Below are 13,706 nucleotides of genomic sequence, written 5' to 3'. Positions count from 1 at the left end.
TGCCAGAAATTTCTTTCGGGAGAGGGGGGGGGGCGGAACAAAGTAATATAACAATAGATTTAAAAATGTTATTCCATAAAAAATATCCGTAAGGGGCCATTCAAGTATTACGTCATCATCAATGGGGGGGAGGGGGTTTCCGATTTGCTGACTTTTGATGACAAGGGGGGGGGGCTTGAAGGTTTCTTACGTCATCAACCACCCTTTATGAAAATATGAGTTAGGACCCAGAGGGGCAGAGCTGATGACGAAATTTTGCTGACATGGGTGGGGGGGGGTCAAAAATGGCTAAAAATTTGCTTACGTAATACTTGAACGGCCCCCTAATTTTCTAACAAGAACCGAGGCCGTGTCTGGAAATGTTAGGAAATTACGGATTTTGATGGAATAACATTTTTAAATTTATTGTTATAGCACTTTGTTTCCCTCCCTCCCCCCCCCCCGAAATAAATTTCTGGCAACGGTCCCGCAACCCTCTATGGTTCGCGGATCGGGTGTGGATTCCCGAAGATGAACAACCGATCTACAGACAGGACTATGAAATTTAATTATGCATGTAATTAACATTATTATCAATTTAGACACCGTGTATATAAACCAGTGTTTGTCTTTCAGGCTTTGCATGAAGGGCGCGGGTTAGCCCAGGTCGATACGATACTCGCCTGAAGTACAAAGGGTATCTAGAGGTGTCGCGAGTTCGATACCCGGTTCGCCCTTGTCGGAAAACTTTCCTGACACATGTTTGCGAACTCTCTAAGTGCACTCATATGTTTGCGAACTCTCTAAGTGCACTCACATGCTTGCGAACTCTGTAGTGCACTCATATGTTTGCGAACTCTGTAGTGCACTCATATGTTTGCGAACTTTCTAAATGCACTCACATGCTTGCGAACTCTCTAGTGCACTCACATGCTTGCTAACTCTCTAGTGCACTCACATGCTTGCTAACTCTCTAGTGCACTCTTTTGGTTGCAAACTGACCTACTCCCCCGCCTTCGAAGCGGCAGAGAGGCGGTTTTATGGTTTTATCGCCTGTGGCAATACAAATTTCACTATCCTATTACTAATTGACCACTCATTCTTCAAATTTGCTGCCCTGGGCCCGCTGAGCTCCATGTAAATACGCCAATGAGCAAGCATCGCTATGTTCGCAGCAAATACAAGTCAGTAATATACCGCATTTAACCTCGGACCCTTAGGAAGCTGAGCAAGTGCCACACTTATTCAAACGGAAAAATAGCGGGCAAGAAAACTTCACAGAGGGGGCCCCACAACCGCTTTTAAAAAAAATCATCCATCGACAAGTGCTTCACGTCACGCGCAACTCACTTGTTACAGTTAGGAATAATATAGCCGAGCTGTTTATTGCCGAGAACAGCTGTTCGGAATTATGTAGTCAACTCTTCCCTGTTACAGCAATTTTATTGACGACGCAGCTGGTGACATCTCCCATTTTGTCCGTTCCGGTAGAAGTGCAAAACTAACGATTCAGAGAAAGAGGCAGTTCTTCCTAATGCAATCATCACTGCCGGGAAGAGGGCATGTACCGGTCTCCGATTGGCACACATTGTTTTATCTTCCTTATATCGTTATTTTTTTTTCTTTTCATTTGGAACTTTTTTTGGCATTACAGTGATACCTCGGCTAACGAATTACGGATTCGGCTGACGAGCATTCTCATTGGTATAAATGCAGGCGCTAACATAAAACAGCCGCATCGTGAGCTGCATTTTAGTGCCAATCATCATCATCCCAATAATTACTGTCACTCGAGCCCCATGGGCGAAGATACGGGGGGCATGTGGGGGGGGGGCATTGTCTCCCCCCCCCTCAGAGTCAAAGGTAAAGCCGACTGATCTAATGTATTTGCGTATATATGAACTGACATCATCATCATCATCATGCCCCCCCCCCAGACTTTCAAGTCTATCTCCGCCTACGTCGAGCCCTATAAACTCATGTGCACCTCGGAGAGAATCTTTTCCCAAGGGAGTATACCTTCTCTTCCTGAAAGTTTTTGAATCGTTTCACATGAAATGAACGATTCGATTAAGAGAAAATGCATTGGGGGGGGGGGGGGGGGGAAGAGGAGCCTGTGTTTTCAAAGCAGGCGTTCTTTCGTTGCAATACTCCTAGCAGGGGGCGTCGGAAATCGTCTTGATCTTTATATAGGAAATTTTGACGTCTGAATTAATTCAGGGTGCTCAGACCCATGCCATAAATTAGCGTGGGTGCTCCAGTACCCCTGGCCTAGAAGCCACTACCCCCGGGTTACTTCTTTTAGTCATTCATATGCAAGGGTATCGGAATGTATCCGTGGGTTGAGCCTTCACATACAAAATTTTTGTTTATGAATGTTTTCTGGGGGTGCCGAGACCCATGTCGCAATTTACCGCGACTGCTCCAGCACCTACAGCACCCCCGGCTGCGACCCCACTGACTCTTAGCAACAAAGTGAAGAGTCTGGACATTATTCCAGGAGCTTACCTTTTCCATCTGCATGTATCAGACACAGAAATAAGCTGAACAAGTCACAAATGAATGGGGACACCTACGAACTCGACTGAGTTGTGGCATCAGCTTTACTGATGTTTGATGTGTATGTAGTGGAAAATAAGATGATCTTCAACATCTCTCATATTCCTGCAGATTTCCGTTTATCCGATTTTGAAGCCGGTGAGTTTTCGTGCTTTTTTTATAGCGCTCCCTGCTGTTAAAAAAAAACAACTTATCTTTAAATTTTCGACAATATCTAGAACGCATTAAACGGCTTTCCATAGAAACCCACAGGGAATCACGTCTCGGCTAACGAACGTGATTCCGGAACGAATCAACCTCGTTAACCGAAGTATGACAGTACTTCATTCTGTTGCAGTAGAAACGAATCGACGCCGAATAGAGATTTGCATGGAGCAGTTTGGATTCAATAAAAAAAAAATTCAAATACAGTAAAACCCAAAATCCCTCTTAACGGTCACCCCTCTTTTACGGCCAAATTACGTAATTTCCCCGGCGTTTCTGCAGGTTTTTTGGTTCTGCAGGTGCCCGCAAAAGAGAGGTTTTACTGTATCTCTCTCTTACGACTTTATCAGCATTTCTATTTCCGACGAATAAAATGATTTTAAAAAAAAACCCTAGATATGATAAGTGGATACGATAACAAATATTGCGAGAGTTATGCGCATTTCATTTCGGTATTATCTGATTTTCATCAAGAAGAAGAAGAAAAAGATCAAGTTTATTCAAAGTTTTTTTAAGTGAACGCCTATTCATCGTGCATGTGATTTCCATACATTTCTTGATATGACCTTGGGATCCAGAAAGATTAAGGCAGATAAAACTTTTGCATAGGCCTTTATGAGAGAAAATTTATTGGAATTGATTGATGTGTATTATTAATAAGAATGATCATGGCTATCTTAATAAGTTTTCAGGGAGGCTATTTATGGTTTTGTGACCCTTGCGGGCTACACGAATTTTGCCGCCCCATTATAGTCTAATTTTATCGAATTTCCCTCGAATTCGCCGCCCGGTGCAGCAACCCGCTTTTCCTCCCCCCCACTCCTGCAAGTACACCCGTGTCTCTAAGTCTGTCTTTTGGTCACTTCCATGATCACAAACTCTTCGAGTCACTCATGTAGTCATTCGCATGCTTGCACGCTATTTTGTTCACTCACATGCTTGCACACGATTTAGGAAACTCTTTCGATTGCTCACTGTTCCTTGCTGGGTCACTCATTTACAAGATTACACATGCTGTAGGTCATTCCTATGGTCATTCACAAGCTTGCACGTGCTCTAGATTACTCTTTTGGTTATTGATATGCTTTCCGCACTCTCTAGGTTCTTTTTTTTAGTCATTCACATGCTTGCGCGCACTCTAGATCACTCATGTGGTCATTCACATGCTTCCACAAACTCTAGGTCACTATTTTGGTCATTCACAAGTTTGCACAGGCTCTAGATCACTCTTTTGGTCATTCACATGCTTGCACGCACTCTACATAATTCTTATGCTCACTCACGTGCTTACAAAGTCTCTAGGTCATTTTTTTGGTCACTCACTGACCTAGCCTCTATCTGTCTAGGTAGAGGTGGATTTATTAAGGGTTACACAAATTTTGCCGCTCCCTTCTCCTAATTTACCATTTAAGCGGCATTGACGAGATATCTCGCCTCCTTAACCCTTCAAGCGGCACAGCAGAAATCACAAAACACCCTATAAAATACACCCTGGGGGGGGGGGGAATTCCAATTGAGAGAAATCATCTTTACAAAATATCTGGCCTTGTCAATACTAAAGTAAGAGGCTTTTAAGGAGGCGAGATATCTCGTCGATGCCGCTTGAATTACTAAGCTCCCTTATGCATTGGCAAGCCCAAATATTTTGTAAAGTTGATTTCTCAATGAAATGCTTTTCCCCTATACCCCTTACTTTGCACATGTTGAAAATCGAAAGAAAGCCTACTAAATTTTTAAAAAAATATGGCATTTCATAGGGGGTTTAGGCATTTCTTCTATGCTTCTTGAAGGATTAAAATATCGTATAAAAGGTATTTTCTTTAGGTATTTTAATTTTCAAAATATTATTTATTGAAATTTTACATAAAACGATGTGTTGTGCCACGAGAAAACATTAGTATGACTTTCATGGATGTAATATCTGCCCTTAGGAGATCATACCCTTGTATTCAGTTGTGTATGTCGTTCATGTGTTGTGTTGTTTTTTTATGTTACGTCTTTGTATATTGCACTGTATATTAAAAAAAACTAAATTGTTTTTGTTTTCATGGGGAGGGAAAGCACGAGCAGCACCCTATGCCCCAGTTCCTGCATACGCCTCTGCGCATCTTGTTAGGCACCTCTTCCCCCGTCCCCCCAGGCTGGGATCTTTAGTGTGTCCCTGTTTGTGAATTTATACAAATACAAATACAACGCCACAACAGGCAAACTGCCCAACGAGGTGGCTGACTTAAGAACATCATGGATCCCCGAGCCATTTTTTGGAGGCCCTACCTACTATGCTACACCACACATGCTCCCGTCCACACTCCCCCCCCCCCGCCCGCGGAACCCCCCAACGAATCGGTACATGTGGGAATGCGCGTGTACGTGTAGTGAAACCTGACGTGAAGTTTTTTTTGTTTGTCTGTAATGCTTGTTATGTGTAGTGCTGCCATCTGCCACCAGTTTTTCTAACAATGAGTGAAGTGTTATGATTGAATGATTTATCGTTGTAGGACTGTTGCTCTCTGTGGCGAGACTTTTTAACGGGGAGATCGGCTCGCATTTGCGCCTTGAAGTTGGGAACCACAGAAAACCAACTTCAGCCGACCACCACTGTGGGGTTCGAACCCGGATCCTCGCATCGCGAGTCCGTCACTATAACCACTCGACCACCACAGCGGCCATCTCTGCCTCTACCGGGAGTCGAACCCGGGTCCCTCGATTGCCGGACGAGTGCTCTGACCACTAAGCTACAGAGGACGTATGTGTCCTCTGTACGTTATAACGTGTCCCAACGACACGTTATAATGTGAAAAAAAATACAAAAATGATTAGAATCATCCCAAGCCGCCCGGCTGGAGCTCAAATGGTCAATGGCGTTGGAGCCGGGGTTGCTCGAGCCCCCCCCCCCCTACAGTATTTTGTAGCACTCGTCTGAGCACCCCCAGGGTTAATTCAGTAATAAAAATCTCTTACATGAATGAATATCAAGTTGAGAGAGAACATACAGATCTAAAAAAACGTATAACACCTCTGGCCCAGTGAGCATGCGGCTGAGCAACCAAACCCCTGAAATAAAAACCAGGCTGAGCCATCCACAAGTATAGAACACTTCCGACGCCCCCGCAAATGACCCTGTCAGCCTCGTCCTTGTGGGGGGCCATGGGGGAGCACAAACTTTTTGTTGAGGGTCCCTTTTATCAACGTCTGTGCAACGTCTGTATCAACGCCGAATGGAACTGCCCATAATAAAAATGGAACATTAAAGTGAGAAACTGAAAAGAAATTTATAAAATTCAAATTAAATTGAAATATTCAATGATTTGGGACCCGTTGGACCACTCATTGGAAGTCCATTAATGACAATAGTAATTGTAATATTCATACCTTCGTTTTTTTAAGTAGATACAAAATTTTCTGATTATCTGATGAAAAGAAATAGGCTATAATTTTATGCAAATTCATGCTGACATTCTAAAAATAACTAACATTGAATCAATAATTCATTACAAAACAAGCATCAATCTTTCCGAGAAATTCAAACAAAAAAATTGATTATTTTATAGAAATATTTTGTAATTTAATCTTTTAGTCAAAAATCATTTTTGGCATTTTTGAAACTATTATTAATAATTAAATATTGAAAAACTAGGTATTTGTCGTTGCATACATATCTAATAATTAGATCCCGGGTTATATATATGCACTTAAGTGGGAAAATATGCTCTAAAAACGCTGAATATGCACTGAAAAATGCCGAGATACACCATGAAATCAAAAGTAAAGTAGTATATGCGAAAAATTAAAGCAAATCCATCTAATACCTTATGCCAAAATATGGAACTAAAAATTGCAAGCATACGAAAAAATTTAAAAAAATATGCATTTGAAAATGTGGTGATACCACACATGATAGGTAGGTATTCTGAAAAAAAAAACACCTGAAATGAAATATATATATGTATATATGCATTTAAAAATGCTGAAGTTCCTCTAAAAAATGAAAAATATGCGCAAAAAATGGGGAAAAAAAATCTATATTTGAAGCACTGGAGTATGGGCCTAACCTAAGGGGAAAAAGAAAAATATGCAGTAAAACTAAAAAAATATACGAAAAAATGAAAAAAAAAACACGCATTCGGGGCTGCAAAAAATATGCATTTATAAAAATGCCTAAAATCATGCCCTGAAACGAACAATACTCAATAGCAAAATATTTGTTCTTGAAAAAATTGAAGAAATTTCAAAATTCAAAGAATAAAAAGTTAGAAATAATCTTGAAAACATTCGTAGATGCTATTAAAAAAATAGAAAAAATGCTAAAAATATGCACTTGCTGTAAAATTTTGGTGATTTTAATGCATTTATATGCACAACTACAAAAAGTGCTAAAATATGCAATTGCATGTGCACTTATACATATATATATATAAATCCGGACTCTACTAATAATCATGTAACATGAGAACATATCTCTAAATATTTTCCTCGTGTGTTATTCATCTTTTTTTAATATAATTATGAATGTAAAATATTTTAATCATTCAATTAATTGGAATAACTACAATATAATTATTAAAAAAACTATTCATTATTATTATTTATTAAAATACTCATAAACAATTCATTTATAAATCGCAATAGTCATAAATAAACAGTCATATAATTCAATTATTGATTATAATAGCCCTAATTACAAAATATTCATAATTTTATAATTACAAAATATTCATAATTTTATAATTGCAAAATATTCATAATTTTATAATTGCAAAATATTCATAATTTTATAATTGCAAAATATTCATAATTTTATAATTACAAAATATTCATAATTTTATAATTACAAAATATTCATAATTTTATAATTACACAAAAAATATTGAAATTTTGTCTCCTACCTCGATGTAAATAAAATACGGCAATTGAGATAATATCCCCCCCGATGCCTAGAATAAAAGTAACCTTCTTCCCGTTATAACGGAAAACTCACAAATGAAGAGAAGCCGAAGAATATTGTTTTCGGATTGGCAAAATAAGTCGTCTTTTCGCCAAATAAGTGTAAAATGCGCCAAAGCAATTCAAAACGAAAATCCTCGTTGGCGAAATTTCGGTTTTTTTCGGCGTAAATAATTGTACTTTTTTTTAGAGTATTTTTTATGAGATTTTTTTTATTTTTTCTCTCTTTATATCCATTTAATCTAAAAATACGAGAAAAACAAAAATTTCCCGATAAAAATTATAAATTTCTTGCGATTTCTTCTTCTTTGTTAAATGGAGTAAGAGGCGAATTCAAGGTTCTTCATCCAAAGGTAAACATGGTAAGAAACTGGTCGAGGAGAAAAAAAAGAGAGAAAATAAGGACCTTTTTTTCCAAGCTGATAAGCTAATAAATGTCTGGTTCAAAGACTAGTTTCATGGCCAAACAAAAAAATTGTATTTTTTTTATTCAACATTGAGCAAAAATTAGGCCAAAAACATGTCTGTTGTATAACATTCTGAAACAAAAATTATCCACTGAAACTTGTTATATATCTATATAAACTGAAGAGCCAAAAAAACTTGTACAGGCATGCGTATGCAAATGAAGAGATATGGAACCAATCAGAGTACGGCGCTGCGGTCGGCAACGCCTATATATAACACAACAAGTGTCTGGCATAGTGTTAGATCGGTTACTGTTGGGGACCAACAAGCCGCTTCGCTCTCGTGGATTTGGTGTTCTGAAAATTGTTCAGTGATGATTTCCCCACAGATAACATTTGAACCCCTCGTGAACCCATTAGGGGTTGAATTCTCAGAAATCCCGTCTTCGCGAGTCTCTATATTATAAAATATAATATTGACCGAATTTCATATTTATAGCTTCAGCGATTTCGGCTCAGCGTGATTTTCTCTATATAATCTTTGAAACCCCCCCCCCCCAATAGCCTACCCCTTAAGGGTCGAATTTTGAAAGACCCCCCCCCCCTCTTATTGAGCCCTTACATCAAAGAATAAAACTGCTGACAAAATTTAATATTTATAGCTTCAGCGGTTTCTGCTCGATGATGTTGAATCATTCGGTCAGTCAGGACGTGCTATTTTATATACCGTATATAGATAACATAAGTTTTGTATACACAGTAGAACCTCTCGATAACGGACACCCACGAGACCAAAAATTTTGTCCGCTAATGGGGGAAGTACGATGTACAGTGGAATCTCATTTATACGACTTTCACATTTATACAACGTTTGGCTTCGGTCGAAATTAGTTCCTGTAAATGTTTATGTTGAAATGCATACGTTACTGCGTGTGTGGGTGTAAAAGTTAACACCAGTGCGATGGTTGTGCATAATCACCTCACTAAAGAAAGCTTGATTTGAAATATTTCACAACATTTTTTTCTCCTTCACCAGCGATTATGAATAATTCTCAAATAATAATGGAAAGTGTCATAAACGTGAAAAAATGTATGACCTTTCTTCTCTTCATCAAACCAATTAATTATTTTTACCCGTACCCCCAGGCCAATTGGTTTTCCCGAGGCCCTGCCTCCTAAATTCTAGAAAATTTCAACCGAATCTCATTTTTGTGAGGCCCCTCTACTCCTGAGGCCCGAGTGGGCCCATGAGTTAAGACGGCACTGATTATACATAATCACCGTTGAACGTGATAAATTCTCGATTAATGGACAAAAATTAATAAATTATAGTTTTGAAGAGAAAAAAATTAGAGTTTGTCTGATTTTACTGTCCGCTAACGGGGAGTGAAATACATTAAATCCCCATTCCACGGAACCTGGGGGATCAGAAAAGCATGGCCCCCACAAGGGGTGGGCTGACAAGGCTCCAGCCCTGGGGCCCGGGATGATTTTCATCATTTTTTTTTGTTTTTCACGCTATAAATTTATCATGAAGGGGCCCGTGAAAGTCTGGTTGGGGGCCCGTAAAATATCCCAGCCTAGGGGCCCTGCTTCAGGATGTGGGGGCCATGCAGAAAAGTGTCCGTTACGGGAAGTTCCACTGTATGCATGATTAAAAGAATAAATAAAATTGCCTTGTCAAAAAAAAAATCTATTTTAATAACGCTGTAATTAATAAATGGGAATATATTTTTCATTAATTATTTCTCATGTTGTCGATCTGAACAATATGGAATACATTTTCTTCTCAATTCATTGTCGCATAATATTATCTGAAAAATGAAAAAGAGGTGAGAAGATAACACAGTGACCGAGATAAGGCTGACAACATCAGTCCCAAAACTGTCAAGAGAAAGTATATTTGTAGCGCTATTACATCCACGTGTTACTGTGTACCATGTGTAGTATTTATTCTATTTCTTTGTTTCGAAAATCATGTCGGGGAAAAACAACGCCGAATGGCTCCTTTCAACCACACAATCACAGGAAAAAAGACATTACGTTATATCCGAGAATAGAAATCTCACCAATTGTGTGTGTGTGTGTCTTCTTTTTATTATGGGTCTCCCCCTGGTTTTTACGTTCAGCTCGGAGTTTTGCGTGTTTTGTCCTTTTCTTATTTTGCAACGTTACGTTCTTGGAAATATTATGGGCTTGCCACCGCGTGCGTGCGTGTGTGTCCATCGCGTTGGGCAAACATTATGCGGCGATCTCACGCAAAACAAGCTCTTTTCTGGTTATCTTTCTCGCGTTTACGGTAGATGGATAGAGAAATCCTCGCACCTCCTTTTTGCGTTTGATTCGATATTTCATTGAATTGAAAATTGTATGATTTCTATATGAGCCGTCGAATGAGTTGTTCCGTTAATACGAGCATTTTTATAGTCTATCGCAGAATTGCATATAGGCTACAATCGTTTTACTTAACCCTTTTAGCGGTTTTTAAAAATTTATCCCGATCAGCATTATAACTGCCACATTTGCGAAACCTTCACAAATCGCCACTTATTTTCAAGAATAATTTTTTTTTTCCGATTGCGAGCTGATAACTCCACCCACCGCTTTTATTTCCCTCACTATGATACAATAACACCTGCTATCACGAGTGTGGCTTTCTATAGGAGGAGAAATACTTCTTTTTTTTGGAAAAAAAAATCTTTTTGCATATTATTTCTACTGAGCTTACTCTTTTTCTCGCTCCTTCTCTTATCTTACCTTGAACAAGAGCTGAGCTGACTCCGCCCACTGGCAGTTGATTGGAGTGAAGGGGAGGGGGGGAAAGGGAAATGGAAAACATGTTTTACAGTAAAAACAACTTCAACGCGTTTTTAGAAGACGAGATATTTCGGGGTGACTGAAATAAAGCAGATCGAGTTTGACGAGATCTCTCGGGATTGCCGCTGAAAGGGATAACTAATCAACCGTTCCACATTTCTATCTCAAATTTGGGGTGGCAACCCCATGCCACCAAAGTCATTTCGCAAATAGCTGAACACAGGGCCGTCTTAATGGGCCGCATCGTGCGCCCCCGGGCCAAATGATTTTTCTGAGGCCCCATGAGGCAAATTCTTGAAAACTTCACCCAGTTCTCATTTTTGTGTGGCCCCTTCTTTGCTTGAGGCCCCCAAGCCGTGCCCGGGTGGGCCCATGAATTAAGACGGCCCTGGTTGAACAGAATTTTTCCTCTAATCCCTGAATTTTGAAAATCCCTTTCCTCTTCCCTGAATTAACAAACATTAAAAAATAAGTACCAGCCTTTGTCTCAAAATTATATAGACTTTACTTGAAAAAACTTTCAAAGCAAGAGTTCGCGATATTTGCATATTTTAATCTGGTGTTTAGTACACTTAAAACGAGGAATTTTTGTTTTTTTTTGTCCTCATGAGAGACATGGCACCAAGTTTCTAATTGGGTTTTCGAGGACAGGGTGCTCGCATAAAAAGGTTCTTTTTATTTTATTTTGATAACTATACAACCCATTGCAACATGAATGTCGTACCTGAGTTCCACACGTTATTTGGATACATTTTTGATTGGAAGTATGCCTCGAGAATAGATGGTTTGTCAGTAAAATGCGGTAAGGGGGAATTGAACAATCATCCTGAATATACAGTCGAATACCGTTGTAGCGAAAATCTCGTTTTAACGAACACTTTTCTAATCCCCCCCCCCCTTTTGAAGTTTATGTAGAAGCAATGCAAAAACCTGGAATTCCTTTATAACGAAATTTCGTTATAACGAAGGAGTTCGTTATAACGGGATTCGACTGTATATGCAAGAAACATCACTGAATGTGAACCAGCCCATCAAATAAAAATGAAACTGCTGTGATTCTTCGATTGAGGTGATCGGTTTTCGATTAATGCGTCGCATAGAAAGAATCAATATAATATGATATTGATAAATATTTTTTGAGCAATAATATTAGGTTGAATTACCAAGTTTGCTTAAAAAATTTTAACAGTTGATGTTTGTGTGTTTGGTAGACTAACATCAGTAAAATGCACAGAGAGTTTTATAACTTATAATCGAAAAACGTGTAAACTAGAATCGAACCGAGGCTTACTGTTACGCATCTTACTAACGTTAATTTACCATACATAAATAGCAACTATGAAAATTTCGAAGCGAACTTGACAATTCAACTGATATTGTTGCTCAAAAAATATTTATCAATATCATGCTATATTAACTTTTCCTATGCGGCGCATTAATCAAAAACCGGTCGTCTCGATTTCAATCGTAGAATCACAAAAGTTGTATTTTTTATTTGATAGATGACAGCAGTAGTCCCAGTTCAATGATGTTTTACGTGGAATACACACACACGCACGCACAGTATATACAAACTATAGGCGCACACTTATATATAAATGTGAAAGAGTATATAGGCCTATGTATGTATGTATGTTTGCTCTTTATACAAATCTACAATTTTAGACCGATCGTCGCTAAATTTTGCACATATACCAAACAATACCGGGATTGAACCATGGGCTACTTTGAAAGTTCGTCAGAGCTGGGCAAATGCCCAAAACGGGTGAAAAACCGTCCGGCAACAATGGTTTCTGGGCCCCAACAATTCCTTTCGGAAAGTTTACTTTGGTTACCGTCGTTCCCTAACAATCAGACATGCATATGCATTTACAATGTTTTTCACTTCTTTGATGCTGCCAGTATTATATATAACAGTTTATTACTTTATAATGGTTTTTGTCACTTTTTTCAATCCTCCCAGTAATGGAAGAAAACCCGGGAAGCGCCGGGTATTTTTTGCTAGTTTTCAATATTTTCCAGAACACGCGTTTTGACTGATAAAAATTGAATTTTATCCCGTTTATAGGTTATGGACAAAAGTAACAAAGAAAGGCACCATTTCTTTTTCAGTTCGCAAAATATGGGCGTTCAGAGTCTCTCTGAAAGTGACTGAAAATGCTTCAATGCACTTAGATTTTTTTGCTGAGCAGAGAAAAATAATTCTGTCCCCTCCCCCATGTGTGATCAGCACGTATTCCCAAGAGATCTTTACGATCTGTCCAGGGAATTTGTTAGTAGACATCCATGCCCGAACCGGGAATCGAATCCAGACCTGCTCAGTCAGAAACTAGCTCCCTAAGACAAGTTTCCAAGAATTTCCTATATTGCATAGGGTAGAATTTTTATTGCGTCATCGCGCAGATATCGAGATAGCAAAATAAAAAAGAATGCGCCCACTATCTGGGGGAAAAAAAGTTAGAGGACAATTTTTTAATGCAGGAATAAAGTTTTCCCTTTCTCCGGGACAATCTCTACTCACCCTTCTCCCCCCCCCCCCCAACCTAGAGCCCGAGGCTCCCTGGGCTAATGAACACTCTGATTCACAACGATTGGCATCATAATCATTTCCGTTGAGAAATTTGTCAGAGTTCTTGTACGGAAGGTTTCTTCTGTTTGTGGTGATGGTTATAACCAGACCTCTTGATCCATTTTTTTTTTTTTGGAAATTTTTTACCACTAGAAGTGAGAATTCTTAGATTGCGGAATTTATACGTGTATTTTACGGGGCACCCAGGGCCATATAAACACGAGTCC

General features: G+C 39.0%; 1 protein-coding gene across 2 annotated transcripts in view; it reads right to left on the bottom strand.

Annotated features, from left to right (window-relative positions):
• Positions 1-7,742, bottom strand: part of LOC149069941 (uncharacterized) — a 35,186-nt gene extending 27,444 nt beyond the window's left edge. Inside the window, exon 1 of one of the 2 annotated variants that reach the window (XM_089249514.1) lies at positions 7,629-7,742. The gene's annotated coding sequence lies outside the window, so the exon portion shown is untranslated. The remainder of the gene's footprint in view (positions 1-7,628) is intronic. The other variant, XM_089249509.1, reaches the window with a different exon arrangement.
• Positions 7,743-13,706: the final 5,964 nt, after the last annotated feature.

The sequence above is a fragment of the Pholcus phalangioides genome, unplaced genomic scaffold (assembly GCF_987345545.1).
Source record: "Pholcus phalangioides strain wild (caught in Gottingen) unplaced genomic scaffold, Ppha-v1.0 ptg000022l_1, whole genome shotgun sequence".
NCBI lineage: Eukaryota > Metazoa > Arthropoda > Arachnida > Araneae > Pholcidae > Pholcus > Pholcus phalangioides.
The sequence above is the reverse complement of the archived record's forward strand: the minus strand, read 5'-3'. Positions and strand labels throughout refer to the sequence as shown.